Raw genomic sequence first — 16,646 nt, 5'->3', positions numbered from 1 at the left:
ATTCATGATTTGGAAACAAGATTACATTCTTATCATTTTAGAATAAAAAAGAGAGAGTTCTATTTATGCCTGTAACGTATATCTGACCTCGAACGTGCAAAACTGAAAGGTCACGATCCCGGATTGAAGAATGACAAATAATCTAAGGTTTTGCTGGTGAAAATGGCAGAGTCAATTCGGATCAAGGGAAACAACGAAACACTATTTCACGATTTTTTTTTAAATTGCGTCATATTTTCAAGGCTGTAATTTTGATTTTTTATACACGACAAAATCTTCGACAAAAATTAAGTAAGATTTCTCTTTGTAAGTATTATAAGCCAAGTATTGCTTTTTTGTTTAGCAATGTAGTAGGAGTTAAATTTTTTAGTGTTTTCGGAGAGAATTATATTTGCCTTCTTTTTTGAAGTGATTTCAAATATGATATACATTTTTTTACCTTTTATTTTACACATTGCATAAAAATATATCAATATATGCTTTGTTCGAGCGAAACTTACTCTCTAAAGAATACAGTTTGTACACAAAAATTAAGTCAACGTTTTGTTTGTATTTCCTATTTACTTTAATAATTTTTTTTCTTTGTTTGTTCGCATTCTATTCTCTTGGACGGGACAGGCACCCGCTAAGACATGCATGAAGTGTATCGCGTCTTTAACATTTCACGGCGGCCGGAAATTTACGCAACAATTTTATCTTATCAGCATAGCCGTGAAAACGTCTCTACATAATGTTTTACATTAAGTATTGAAATCATTCATATGCGATCGTAAAACATATACCTGGCTGCGAGGGAATTTCTTAGATAAGGGGTACACAATTACCACAAGTCTCAACCATTGCTGGGAGCTTAAAATGAACTTAGGAGATAAAACTCATTCATACGATATTGGAAGGACCTTTCTGATCTTAATTTTTAATAAATGTCGAGACCTCTCTATTTTTCGATTCGCAGAAATTAAGAGTAGCCAATGGACTTATAGATTTTCCACAGCTTCTCAAGTACTTTGTCGAGTTAGTGCCTATCTTATCCATTACCAGCATGTACGTTGAAACACTTCAGGAACAAAGCTCATTGGCAAATTTTCAAAAAAGCTCCAAATAAATCGACTGGGTTGTAAATGACAATAACACAAAATAGAAACAAGAAAGAAAGAAAACGCACTCGAAAAGCACAATCCATTGGAGTGTTTTGTTTTTGTCCGTATTTACTTATCAATTGAACCAAAATACACATGTATTTGTACCCGAACATACAGAGTCTAGTTTTCCCTCGAGTGTTCGATTGGGCATTCTTGTTGCGACCAGCAGTTATCTCGTTGAAGTGCCGCGGCGATAAAACGTCATCAATCAGTACTCTATAATAACGACATTTGGACAGTCTTCAGAGATAAGGTTTCGCCACTTAGAGCAGATTTTCAGGCAATATATGACGATTCCTTCATCTTCAAAGAATAAACAGCGACTGATGCTTCTCTTTATTCCATGCGGCGTCATGCATTGCAGGAAAAATAGCTTCCTCGATTACAGTTCATAAATTGGTCAAGCAGAAGCAAATACTAAGTAGTAGGGAAAAAACCTAAAGATTACAAAAATGAATAAATGTTTCGATCTGCATTTTTGGATGATATTTCTATTAATATTCTAAAAATTGTGGACAATATTGTTTTACTAACATTAAATAAACGCAGACATTTATTTAATAGAGACGTTTATGATTACACGTGAACAAAATACTTGCAACCTATAAGTTTAACAAAGAGAAGCTGCAAACTTTGAGACGAATTGCGAAATCTTTTAAACCAAAGAATATTCTGTGTGTTGATATCCCTTAGTGTAATATTTCTTTTCTTTTTACATTTTTTTTGTGGTCCACATTATAACAAAATATTTGGAATAACAATATCAACGATATCATTGGAGAAAGAGTATGTTTCAGACAATTCTATAAATCAATGTCATTTTTGCGCATATAATTTTTTCCCTTGATTTCGCCGGCTGCAAACATTTGGTGCCTTCCGAGTTACGGAAATGTACGCATCTCTCATCGGAAACGATAATGTAACTTATCAACGTAGATTATCAAAAGAAAAACTATTTCAGACGGAGGATGTCCTGAAATAAACTTGTTACCTTAAGTATGTAAAGTCTCAGTATTTTGTGCACCGTGCTTCTAATTCCTGGGCATCAATTCGCGGCCTGTCCATTTGTATTATACGCGCAGACTCGCTTCATGGCAGGTCCTGGCGAGTAGCAGAAGATATCTTTTCTCGAGTTTATTAAAATGCATTCTGTCATGCATCAAAAGAGGGACATTTTTATTAATGAGAACCCTCGTTTGTGTCAATCAAGATATTTATGATGTCAAGAAACTTTAGTTAGCACTACATGTATATATATGAATTAATGCACGGATATTTATGTACGCCCGTTAGTTGACGTACAAAAATATATTTATAATGTCAAAATCTGTAAATTTAACAAATTAGTTGTAAAATATACAAAATGTAAACTTGAAGAATTCACATCGATACGATGCAATTTGCAACAACATCAATGAATAAAATTTTAATTTTTTTAGATTTTGAACTTAAACGTAAAAATATCTTTTGAATCCTCTTTAAAATAAATTAAGAAAAATTATAAACCGTATTTTATTTTATAAAGGGCCGATAACTCTTGTTTTAGCAACAATATATATGGAAATAAATTAAGCAAATTATATTGACTCCAATGGATGTAGACAAAACTTCCCGACGTTCATATATATAAAAATTATTCTAAGAGCATTGCATATTTAGCAATACTTGTCCTTTTTAGGTACTCCTGATTTCTTAATTAAAGAAATATTTAAAGTGCAAAATAGGTTGTGATACAAGTAGAAAAAGAAATATGAACAATATTTTAAAAAATGAAATTATTCTTTAAAAAGTAAAATAAGTAGAATTGTTTTTCATTTATAGAGGAATAGATGACTTTGTTTCTGTGGAATGACACTGAATGGAGGCTCGTGCGAACTGCTTAATCTATTCTAATCCATTTTCACTTCCACAAGATTTATAACACGGTGAAAACTGTGGAATACAAATCATGCCAACAACACAGAAAAGTTTTTTCTTCAAATATCTTAACAACCATTATATAATCTGACACAATATTAGCATGGTACATTACCTTGTAATAGGATATACATGCATAAAAATCAAATTAAATTTGAAAGAAAACAATTTTGTAGTTGCAATTATCTTTCTGGAATGTTTGGATTTGACTAAAGTAAAATTATTCCTTACAAATCTTTAAGTTTGCTATATCAAATGAGACATATTTTACATAATACGGCAAACACACGATTTGAAAACAGAGAAGTGAAAGTCGTGGCATTTTGACCAAGACCTTGGTCCAAAGTTTCGGTAGGCTATGGCACGATACTCGGTTAATGGAAAGACGTGCTTAAATGTATACATGTGGGTCTAAATTTGATGCATCTCATCGGCATTAGTAACGACTCAACATGAAAAAAATCTCGACAGGACATTAAACAACATCCAATGAAATCCACAGTACTTTATATTTAATATGGGCCTAATTTCTATTTTGATAAAAACATCGATACATGCTACAGACTCTTGTAGTCTTGTATATGTCTCTATGTATTTAACATACAAGATTGATTAAATTTTAGAGAGAAAATGATATATTTGAACACTGTATTTGTAACAGTTAAAAGAATGAACCATTTGAAGTATAGGATTTGATATTTTTGGAAATGATACCTGCCAGAACTTGTTTCTGATAAGTAAATAGTTTAAATATAAATAATAAGATATCTTCAAATTTGATATCATGATAATTGAAAAACAAACAACCGATTCAATGAAATATATTTCTTCTTATCTCAATGGAGTACTAATGTTACCATTTCCGTTTTAGAAACACCAATGACAAAAATCAAAACGAGGCTGGAATGAGCGCTCAGTAACGCTCTGTACACTTGAATTTGAGTGTATCGCAGTAACAATTGTGTTGTGATAAACAGAAAACCAAGACAACAATGCAATTGATATCAGTAAATAGGAGTACTTTGACACCATTTCCTTGCGTAAATTGTCAATCTGAAGCAGCGCACCCGCGGTGCCTCGATTTCGTCTGGCGCCATATTGGAGTGGGACAGTTCTTGATTGTACTTGACCTTAGTCTTTTACAGGCGGAATCCATGTCGGTGTGTAGTCTGAAGCTGTGAAACAAATTGACATGCATTGATAAATGTCTGCTCCACACTGGATGACATCTTAATTGATACAGAAGAAATAAATTGAAATAACTTTTTTATCCAATAGGAAAACCCAAACTTGGGAGAGACTGTTTCGAATGTTTCGTAGTATCCGACGGGGTTTTCTTGATAACAAGTCGACAAAATATGACTTTAACCTTGATTGCTTCGTTTCTTTATCACATGCAATCAGAGATTGAAATGATTTTGATAACATCCCGGGGCCATTTGCAGTGCATAATAAATAATTTTATAATAAAAAAATTATAGGAAATAGTTTCTTTATCATTCATTCTGAAATTCTCTATTCAGTTTGCCATATTGTTACCCACCCATGAATGTGTATACGACTTAACTTGTAAGAAGTGGAGGGGGACTAGTTGTGAAGCCGAATGAAAGTATATTGTATTAAAAATAGCTATATAAACCACCGTTTCATTTAAATTATGTAGTATTTACAAACGTTTATTTGCGAAGTTTTTATAATGATAGAAAAATTGCAATTTGAATGACCAAAACTATCAACCAATTAAAGTTGTTCTACTGAACCAATCAGTGCATATTCACTCAAAAGAAATCATTTTGTTGCAAAGGTCAGATGGATATAATACAAACAAATAAATTAGATACGTGTTAAAAAAAACCTTTAATTTTTGGCGGTAATCAGTGGATGTCGGCTATCACAACACTAGTTTGCAAAATCTGAAACTTCCTTTTAGGATTTTTACAAATAAAACACACATCTTAACACATATTGTCTCTTAACTATTTGACAAAATTTTAGATGGAACTCTTTTTTATATATATACCGGTAAATGAAAAGTTTGTTATATATTTTATCGAATTAATCTCTTTTTAGGAAAACTCCATCATATACTGTGGTTTTCAAATGCCACCCCCCCCCCCAAAAAAAAAAACAACAACGTGTAAAATCATATTTGAATACTAGCATACACAGTACATGTCTAAGCCTGATCGATAATTGTATTGTATGTAATTGTATGTGAATACATGTTTACACATGTTGTAGTTTTAACCTTATCGTACTTTTTATGATATGCATACTTATAAGATATCTATTTGAGACAAATGAACATGGATTTTGCAAAAAAGTCTGTCTTATATCTCTTTATAGATCTATTTTATGAGAATTCTTTATCAACGTAATAGTGTTTAAGACAAATGGGCTTTTACAAGTCGACAAAAAGCAATTACAGTGTACATGTGAAAGAATAAAGAATTTATTTCAATAATTTGTACATGAGTAATTTTAGTTAAATATTTCCTTAATAAAATGTTTAAAGCTAATTAATTTCAAAGTAAACAAATATTTTTCTAATGATTTTCATCCTAGTAAGCGCAAAAGACTTGCTTTGGGTAAATCAAAACACTCCTTTATTTGAGTTACCTCTTCATTTCAATCAAACAATTTACCTAAACGATGTGGTTATGAGTGCGATACAATTTATCAAAATATATTTTACAGATCCAGCAATAACGTCCGTAAGCACTGTTCGGCTACCAAAGAATGTTCACAAGGGGGGATAATAACTTCCGATGTGAATCAGACGTAGCAAGGGCCATGGAGGAAGCTTTGCAATTATCCCGCAATATTGGCCAGATCTACGATTAAGGTGATGAAAGAGACCCAATGCCACCGGACCCGGTCGCCCAACTATGCGAGTTCGTTGACCAAGTCATGGTTTGTACACAAAATATTTCACTCTGGTCCCCGTTCTAGGCGTCTGAAATATTCGTTTCCTCCCTGTGGTTAGTTGGTGCCCCTGCTTGCTTTAGTTATCTGTGAGTTACATAAGAGGACTCTAACACAGTTTAACCTTTGAAGATAAGGATTGTTTATTCAATGTTTGGTGCGGTTGTTTGTCTCCAGCATTCAGAAGAAGGATCGCCAAAATTGACCAAATAACCAAAAACGGCTTAAGAGGAAACTGAATGGTGGGACAAAAATCAGTCTCTTTGTAAAGGAATTATTCTCCAAAAATATTTTCATACCGCAGATTCAGTGATTACCATCCACTGCAGCACAGCCTCTCTCTCTCTCTCTCTCTCTCTCTCTCTCTCTCTCTCTCTCTCTCTATTATATATGTATTAGGTGTTTGCAAAACCATAACAGGAACCATAATAAAAGCAAAAACCCATCACGGTAACAAACACACGTAAATCGTCATAAGGAGAAATATTAAAGATTTTTAATGGTACAGATTCACCTAGATATTACCTATCAAATTTCATTAGATTGATAAAACTCATTGCATTCCTTTATTGGACTACCGAGTAATCTGTGTTATCACGAGGTCTTTGTTGTCGTGGACAGTTAGCAGGTCATTGAGTGATAATGGAAACCCATCTCAAACTTTGCCTATTTGTTATAAATTAATCACGGCTGGCCTCTCATAATTCAACCGATTTAGGAAATCCGTGTCTTCAAATGTTGAATAACGGTGTATTAGATTTACATTTAGGTTCTTATGGGTTAAAAAGGGTAGGGCATTTTGATGAATGTGGGGGGTTATGTTATGATCAGGGGGTATTCAAATGAATACAGAATTTCAAAGAGCAACTTTTGTCCGAACAATGTAAATTAAATATTCAATAATGCAATTAAAATTGGACCGATAGTACGATTATCTGATACGGAAACCTGCTGCTTGACCAAAAAAAAAATAAATAAATAGATATTTCTTTTCGGTTACAGAATTTATTAATGCAAACGCAACTCTTCCAATATACTGTAATTAAATAGAGAATAAATTCAGAATTCAATACGAAAGAGTTTTATTTATCTAATCAAAGTTTAACTCAAGTATCAATAGAGAGGAATATGTATAAGCTAACATTTGGACACCATTGATAGTAGGTATCTGATTTCCTCGTGTTGAAGAGTTCCTATCTCAGAACAGTTTATCCATATTATCATTATTGACTGCGAAAGACCACAAATGATGATGATATACTGGTCCTATCTGTGAGGAGGAGATAGGGTCGCGGGGGCTCTTGCTTGTGCTTTGTAAAGGAACTTTGTTTTTATCTTATCCATCCGCGCGAGAGGTGTAATTAATTTCAATAATACGACATTGAGACAAGTTATCGCTAAGGATGAAAAAAAGGGTTTTTTTAAAACTTTTCATCGCGATGGTTTGCCGTCGTCAGCTGAATCAGCGGCAATTTGAGTAGAACGTCACAGTTCGAAGAATTTGTTGTAAAATATTTAAATTCAAATGATATACAGATGTGATTTATAAAAAATTAACATAAAACCCAAGAAGTAACATAAACAAAAAACAAAACAAAAAACCAACAACAGTGAAAAATAAACAAAACCTGGATTCAAACTTAAAAAAGGAAATTGAACGATAAAGGTATAATAATTATTCATTTACACCCTTTTTGTACACAATATTTGTGTTAAACAATTAATATTCTATGCTTTGTCAATTTCATCTGTTTTTAAAATTATTATGCATATAATGCATCGATCAGCAAGAAGTTATAAATTACTAATTTTGTAATAATCTTATGAATCTGATATGAAAATGACCTAGGATTATATTGAAATATTTCTGAATTTTGGATGAAATATTTTACCAATCCATTCAATTTTACACAGTTTGATTATTCAAACTAATTCATTAACTAGCAAATTTCATATTTCATATTTCTTGGGATTATATGACAAGCAATAAACTTTGACATGGATTTTCGTGCATTATACAACTAAAGATTTTCTAATATAATCGAATAATATTTTACTTCATAAATACGCCTTATCATGTAGGTTGTAATAATTTGTTATGAAAACAACAGCATATGAAATCCATATTTAAGGACTTTTGATCCTGCAATCAAAGAGGATAGGCTTAAATTATAGGTTGTTGTTTTGATTTTACAAGCGCAAACTCCAAATTTTTTACGCACTTAGTATGACTACCAAATATAAGTTTTATTCATTGATTATAACTGCAAATTAAGCAAATGTATGTAAAAAAAAAAAAGTTCTGTAGAAAGTGGGTTTAAAAAATATTCTGTAAAATAGAATTTCAGAGTTTGAAGAGAAAGAATAAATAAAATCTATATCCTTATATTAAACTTATATATATCACAAGTGTTTTAGGCGTGTTGATATTTAAAGGAGAAGTAAGTTATGTCCAATGTCAATGTACAAGTTATCATAATTGAATTATATCAAATAAAAACAGCGTTTTAAATTTTTTTTCTGAAAAATTTTAAATGGTCTAATGATACTTAAATGAACCTAATACTGTACCCATTTTTTCCACATATTTTCCAAGTTTTTAAACTAAATATGAAGGTTTTTTACTTACATCGTTTTCCTTCGCTAAAACTCTAAATAAAAACAATAAATAAAAAAAGTTAGAAATGGTTGATGGGGAAACCAGATCCAACATGGGTGGACCTCTTTAGACTCTGGTGGCTTCAAAAGACATGATTTATACAAGCTGTATTTTTATTCGATCTCTGTCGTATCATGTACCTAGCATTGATACGATGCAATATAAAGGTTTTTATTACCATGAAGATTCAGAGTCTAATAAAAAAATCATAGTACGTTTTACAGAAAGTGTGCATCAACTGATTGAAGAAATGACGCATCTCTCTCTCTCTCTCTCTCTCTTTTCTCTCTCTCATTAAAATATTTAATGTAGCATTGTGTAACTTGCATTATGCCCTTTTTTAATTTTATATGAAAATAACGGTAGATGGGTTTTAAGCATAAATATGTAGCATATTTTTGTCAGATTTGTGTAATCTTATGAATAACGCAGATGGATAATTCTTGGAGATTAAGTTCAATAAAAAAAAATAAAAGAACAAAGAGGATAATTATATGATAAAAGAACTAGAGAGGGGTAAATGATAAAAAAAAAAAGAATAATCAAAGTGTAAATTTACATTGACTTTACAACACTCAATTATGTATTTCCTGGACAGATTATAGTACAGATAAATGTATATACAATGCTAACATAAAGAAGATATCAGTTGCGAAGATGGAGATAAATATGCAATGTGTTTCCTTGTATATGTCATCCATGACTATGTTTTGACCAGATCGTGAACTTTTGCATCCCATCCCACTTGGTCACTGGGATGCCAACCTCTGAGACCACAGTGGATGTCAACTCTAAACTTGGACCCGAAGTACTTATCTACACAGCTCCGAACGGCCCTCCTGTGGGCCTGCCCTTTGATTCGGAGGGCCGCAATGTTTACCCGGCTTATCTTATCAGGGGGGACAAAATTCACAGTCAGGAAGTTCATTTTAGGCTTTTAAGGTCTTTTCTCTCCCAAAAACCACGCGAGTGATGTATTAATTGCTAGCGATGAAGTCCGTTATCCCTGTGAAAAAATAATTCGCAGATTTATATATAGATATATTGTTATACAATCACAAAAATTACAACCCTTTTCTGTGGTGTCGATCTTAAAGCTGCTTGGTCCGATTTTATATCAAATTTTATGCACGCTTTTAAACGTTTGCCCAAAGAGAAATTATTTTTATTTACTTTGAATATTTCTAACCTTGAAAGGAGACTGATTCTGCAGGTGTAAATAGGAGAAAGTCCATAACTTTCTAAGATAAATGATTTGTATGAAAAAAAATTTGATACTGTAATTACAAAAAAATCGGACCAAGCAGCTTTAAATAAAATTAGATATATTGCATAAAATGTCATTAGATTGTATTTGTTTATTTTTCATCAATGCATTTTTTGTATATCAATCGTATTAAATTCCTAATAATTTCTTTTTACGAACAGAATTAAACACCCCACTCTTTTGAACAATAAGCCAGCATTTGTACTTGTATTCTTGCTGAAGATGTCTACAAATGCATCGGAAACCTAGTTTAAAGAAGAAATTCACTTTGATAACTAAAACAAAAAGCAGATGAAACCCCGGGTCAAGACATGAAGCTGAATGAAAGCATTTGAAATGGGGCGTAACATTAGGAGGATGTCTGTTGTGAAAGAGAGTAAAAAAAAAACTTGAAATGTGTAACAGCGGCCGCGTAACCCGTGTGTGGCTTTACATGGTTCTTGAGACGAAATCCAGAGCCCGAGCAAAATCACCGTGACATGAAGGAAAGCTAATCAGACGCTTGATTAAGCTATAAAAACTCGGTAATCGGTCTTAATTTATGAAACTATAATTTCTGGATATATGATCGTTTTCTTCTCACGCCGCAAACAATGGAGCAGATTCGAGATAAGGCGTGATTTAGGAATTGGCGATTAATAAAAGCAGACCATTAAGGAGGCTGTCCAGACCCGCCATGTCACAGTAATGGCTGCCCCGTGTCACGTCATATTAACCTCCTTAATAACCAATGTTTCAAATGTGTGGGTTTTGTTTGTTTAACTTTTAAATTAAACCGCACTCTGTTAAAATCGAAAATTAAATGACTTCTTAGTTTACGCTACAGCAATCACTTTGTATTAATATGACTGAGGTTGAAAAATACAGTACCCTTACATCAGGTGATATTAATATGTCATTATCTGAGTGACAATGCAGGAACAATGCAAATATTATAAATGATAACGATATCAAAATGATAAATGAAAAGGAAGTATATCATTAGATGTGGCGTCCAAGTTTTTTTTTTTAATATACTTGTCAATTTTTGGGTAATGTTTAGAATATGTTGTAGTAAAATGGAACCACCCGATCTTTAAGGCTTTTTTTTAATCAAAGAATGTTTACTGCAATTAGTAGTTTTTGTCTTTGTTCTAGAATTTTGACGTTACTAGCACAGAATTTTAAAGGACGTTTCGGACTCTTACTATTTTAGCCATTTCTTTGGGGGTTTTTTTAATTAAGTGTTTTGTATCTTTTGAGGTTTAGTGGGGTTTTTTGTGTGTTTTTTTAAAAAAATTTTTTGTTTATTTGTATTTTGTGGTTTGTTTGTGTGTTTGATTTTTGTTGTTGTTTTTATCATGGATGAGTTTACTTAAATACCAGAGGTATTCATCTGTCAAAATGAATTCAGATACACAGTAGTGTTTTGAATATCCTACATATTTTGCATTTGAGTATTTCTGGTAGCTTTATATCTGCATGGCAAAATATCCCAGGTTTGTGAAATAATGTTAACATGTGCATGCACGTGTGCGTTCTGGTATAACTTTATACTCTTTGTCGTATAAATCCCCGTGTGAACAAAATCATTTAGGACTTGGTGGATTTTGTATGTTAACTTTAGATCAACTTAAAACGATTTTCTGCTGTTTCACTCCGCATTATAAATATAAATCTTTTAAATTTACGAAATTATTCTGGAAATAAAATTTTCGGATTAATATCTTTTTTGACAAAATCGTAGTACACAATTACAAATAATGTTTTATTTGCTGTTATCATGAAGCACTATAGAACCTTAAAATATAAAAGAAACCAAACCCCCATTAACGTCGAAGCCTTATGTCATCAAATTCATTCTAACTCGCTGTATTTGCGCATTCTTAAAGAATTTCGTTTGAAATTCAGATATACCTGATTTATCTAGGGACTATTTCGTCGGGCGGACTTATCTAATCTGCTCATTAGGATTTAACTCTGTTTTGCTGGATAATTGGAGCACTATCATTTTACGCCACACTTCGCTAGTTTACGTACAATCTCAGAATGCAAAATCTTGGAAGTCCACAAATTATCACGTTGTCTTCTCGCAAGGTTGACTTTCCATTATAAATCAGAGATTTCCTCATTCATATCCCTCTTGTAGAAAAAATAAAAAAAAAATAACATATCTGCATTTTTGTCATCGTATATAAATTCGTATCATCCCAAAAGCTTCAGTGGCCGTCATCCGCTATGATAAGAAATATTAATATACAGCGTTTTTTAGTTATTATAAAACATCATCAGCAGATGAAACCATGACAGGCCAATATAGAATCTCCCGATTAAGAAAGACAAATTTCAGACTTAATTTGATGATCGATAGCTATCGTGAGGGGCGGACAGACTTGATGGGGACCAAAAAACTATCTTTTTTTGTTAATTAAGTGCAATAAATTCAAAACTATTCAAGGTATACAACATTGTATATTTCATTTTCAAATGCCTCCCTGATAATACGGGGCTATAGGGCCGGTAACAGAATATCTGCAACCCGTCCTGAGATATATAAAGTATAAACTGTCACTCTGTTTACCGTAAATAATGCGTTTTCGCAATATCTTCTCCAAAGATACAGTATCGTGCGATATCGAGAGAGTTTATCCTAACCAGATAAATTCTTTCACTTCTTTTACGAAAACAAGAAACAAGAATTACTGCTCACAGATAACCCCTGGATATCCAGTGATGTCTGAAATTGATAACAGAACATATCGTCGTCATATTTCATAGAATCGAGCATGCTTCTCTCTATAACTAACGCATTGTTGTCAGTGAGCGCCACCTATGTCCAGCAGTTTAGATAAGATGGCGGCTTGCTCCGTGACGATGGACAGATGTATTATTTGAAAATGTAGACATAACACTTTCCACCTGTCCCATTAGTGCCCTAGTTCTGTTTCACATCTGCAGAGGTATTTCAAGACTCTATCGAGCGATCATTTTTATCTGCTTGCTTTCCTTTTTTAAAGTTATCGCCAAATATGTAGCATGAACATTTTAGTCCAAATAAACGACAAGTGTTGTGATGATGATGATGAAGAGGAGGAGGAGGAGGTTAATGATGATGGCCAACAAACAAACTAGTTTTCCAATTTTGCTTCACGTATATCCGTGTTAGAACTAAATGAGTTTTACTCTAATTGTAACATTTCAGGTATCAAACACAGGTTCAGGTCTAGTAATACTTACATCAAGCTATGAGGCCTACGGGCCTAAACGTAACAACATGCATACAATCTTTGCCAATGAACGAACTTTATTTTGTTAAAAACAACAATGTTAAATATGAAAGGTTTTTTAATTGGTTGATTTTTGAAAGTTAGTGGAATTTTTAATTTTTATAATTTTTAATGGAAGTCTTAATTCATTTGAAATGGCATATATTTTCTTTTACTGGGATTTAAAAGTGCGCTTGAAAGAATTTTATCAATACATATCATTCGTTGAACTTTAAAATTTCAAAACCAAGTAAGCCAAAGAAAATGTTTTTCGATTAACAAAATTTTTTAATAAATAATTTATATGAAAAACGTTTATTACATAGGTATATTTGGTTACTTGAAAAAGAAATAATGAAAGTAAAATATAAACTCATTTGATACACATAATTGGTTTGCATTTATTGATGATACTTCAAGGTACATGTATATGTAAAATATATAGTCTTTAAAACAAAATCGTCAAATATCATGTCATGTGTTGCAATTAAGTACATTGCTTTTTTCATGAAATAGCTTTTTTCTAAATCTTTTTGAATTTTTTGGAGCGAGCTCATTAGTATAATACTGTAGAAATAAATTATCAAGATCAGAAAATTTCTTTGTTGGTAATGCATATGACTTGTTGGCAGTTACTAGTAATTCAAAATTAAACGTTAGCATAACCAAATGATGTGTCATGATTTTAAAAATTATAGAATGGGTTAAAAAAAGAAAAGAAATAGGCCAAATCATTTTGACAAAAATTCGTATCAAAAAGCTAACAACTGTTATATTTTGTAGCATTAAGTGAAACTTATAGCACAAATGCATGTTATATGAAATGCGAGATTTTAAGCGGGATTTCTGCGTCTATGTACAGTGGTAATTTTCATTCTTCTCAGAGAGGGAAAAAGTATAAATTTATAGCAAATGATACTTTTCAAAAATTTTTATGAACACGATCTTCGAAATTAAAAACCAACCTTTTAACAATATGATTTATAAACAGATATTCTCTGTAAGCTAAGAAGTATATTGCATGCATAAAACGTTTTCAATAAACAGTAAAAAAAAAGGTTCAGATAAGCTAATGAAAATTCTTTTTAACTCAAATTTAGAACAAAAAACACATCACACTGTTTGAAGTATGTCGTCTTTGAGATAATCTTATTTTGAAAAGGTTTCAATAACTTGATAACGAAAAAACACCACGGGGCAAAATAAGTTCTAAAATGTATTTTCAAATAATGTTTAACTAAAGGCAAAAATTAATGCACTTTCAATGTATTTTGTATTTTCTTTAAAGATCGCTTATGAAAGAGTTCTAAAAAATTGTTTAGTTCTAAAAGCTTCATTATTGATAAAGAAAACAATTCTGTGAAACCAGATTTCCCTGCGTGCGATAATAATTTGAAATAAAAAATAATTTTAAGACGCAAGCATTTTTTTCTTTACATTTTACACTAAGTAAATTTTCCAACCGAATATTAAATCTTCATGAATCTCCGTTTTGTTTGTCACGTACATGTAACAAGTTATGATTAGATTTTGAAAATGCATGGGCATGTATATTTATTTATCGGCCGAGATAATGTTAAAATATCTAAGATAATTCATACTCTGTTAATAACTAATTATAGCTGTGAAGTCAGACACTCTCAAAGGATCAAGTTCACTTTATCGTATCAACTTGTAATTACTGGGCTGTGGTACTTGTTTACCACAATCTTCCACCCACATTCATTATATATTGTATCTTTTCATTTCTTTATATATTCTCCTATACCTATAATTTTTACTGCAAGTTACATGTAGTTTTAGAATGTCATTACATTCATTGAAAAGTCCGACTTTTGTTGTTTGAATTAAAACCAAGTATATCTCATCTGTGTAACGGAAGTAGTACACCAACATCAAATTGTGTTGTGAGAAAATGTGTTTTAGATGATTAAAATGACATAAGGCATAGCATGTGCACAGTATTTTATAATATATATTGTATATATGAAAGTTATACTTTGAAACGTTTTCTAAGAACATTGTTTGGCAGACAAATTAGCAAGGTGTTTGAAAATGTCATTGACAGTCTGTCGGATATTGCAATGTACATGTATAAAGACAGTGAGTATCAAGATGGCTCCATATCTACGAACTAGTATCTTTCCAGAAAACTAGAGAAAGCTGAACCGGGGCAGGTGCCGGGCCAAAACTAACCAACTACCTGATACTGGGCCAATAGCGTGACGTAATCATATCGGAGACTGTTTGGTTTTGCAGAACTTATCTTGTACACGAACAAAGTGAGGCAGATAAAGAAATGAATGAAAAACCTACAGAGCAATAAAAGTCAAACCTATAGACCAAAGAAAAAGTCCAACTTTTGCCGTGTTGACACTATATCTGACATGTGAACCAAGATAATTCGGGCCATGCTTCCACCGGCGACTCCAGAAACGATAAATTGTCGTTCCACCGGCCATTCTTTCCCTATCTTGACCAATTAGAAGTTCTACTGAAAAAAATAAGAGTATCTTTGGGTAGGATAGACGATAGACGAGTGAGCATCGGAGAAGGTAATGATATTGCTATCTTTCTCACTACGTTAATGGCCTTTTGTTTTCTAATCTTATTATATCATCATATATATTGTTACTGTAACTTATATGAAACGGTTTTTTTCTGTTCAGTCCTTCTTAAAAATATTTTAAAACAATATTATTTTAAAAGGAAGAAGGAATGAAGCCAAAAAAGTAAATAACATTAAATTGATATGAAAGTTAAGTCCTGCATATAATGATGTCTATACCTAGATTGAGTTTCTTTTACATGCTACATGAACGTTTCTGAATATGAAATTTGGTTGATAATATTGTTTTCTTTTCTGATAGTTCAAATGTCCATCTTAATTTCCAACTGCATGCTTGCTTTCTTTCATTAGATGAGAGGCATGTAGTTACATGTAAAAAGATGGACAATTGAATTTTTAAAAAATATTTACGTTTATTTATTTTGAATAAACTTTTCATTTATTTTTTTTTTAATAATATTTATCCATATTCTTACTTGATAATTTATCTATACATGTGCATACGGCTTGTTGAAGTCAAGTTTGTACCTTCAATTGATTGAATAATATCACATTTTGTGTGAATTATTGTTTTTTTTAACCGTGCAATATTTCACGCGCTTTTCTTTAATCAAATTTATTTATCAACCCATCTCTCCATCTACAAGCGATTCTTCGTTTGTGGCTTGCTTGGGATCTCTTCGGTTTCTCACGTCCAATGTTTCCCAATTTAAAGCACCTGCTCTTCTAATTAATTTCTCAGCCGAAAAGGCAGGCAACAACACTTGAATATATATACGTTGAATATTTCTCGTGTTCAATCCAACGACTTCGTATCATTTTTTACTTGCTATATTTCCCTATCATTTACACGAAATAAAAAATTTAAGGAAAAAATTGAAAAAAAATTGAAGATTTTTTATTTTTGAAATGCCTTCTCGTA

The 16,646-nt window shown here is 31.9% G+C and overlaps 1 protein-coding gene across 1 annotated transcript in view; it reads left to right on the top strand.

Moving 5' to 3' along the window:
• Positions 1-5,827: 5,827 nt before the first annotated feature.
• The window catches only part of LOC105332606 (transcription factor GATA-4), a 30,775-nt gene continuing 19,956 nt past the window's right edge, over positions 5,828-16,646 (top strand). Inside the window, exons 1-2 of the mRNA XM_034477188.2 lie at positions 5,828-5,972; positions 15,305-15,710. The gene's annotated coding sequence lies outside the window, so the exon portion shown is untranslated. The remainder of the gene's footprint in view (positions 5,973-15,304; positions 15,711-16,646) is intronic.

This window comes from Magallana gigas, chromosome 5 (assembly GCF_963853765.1).
Source record: "Magallana gigas chromosome 5, xbMagGiga1.1, whole genome shotgun sequence".
Taxonomy (NCBI): domain Eukaryota; kingdom Metazoa; phylum Mollusca; class Bivalvia; order Ostreida; family Ostreidae; genus Magallana; species Magallana gigas.
The sequence above is the reverse complement of the archived record's forward strand: the minus strand, read 5'-3'. Positions and strand labels throughout refer to the sequence as shown.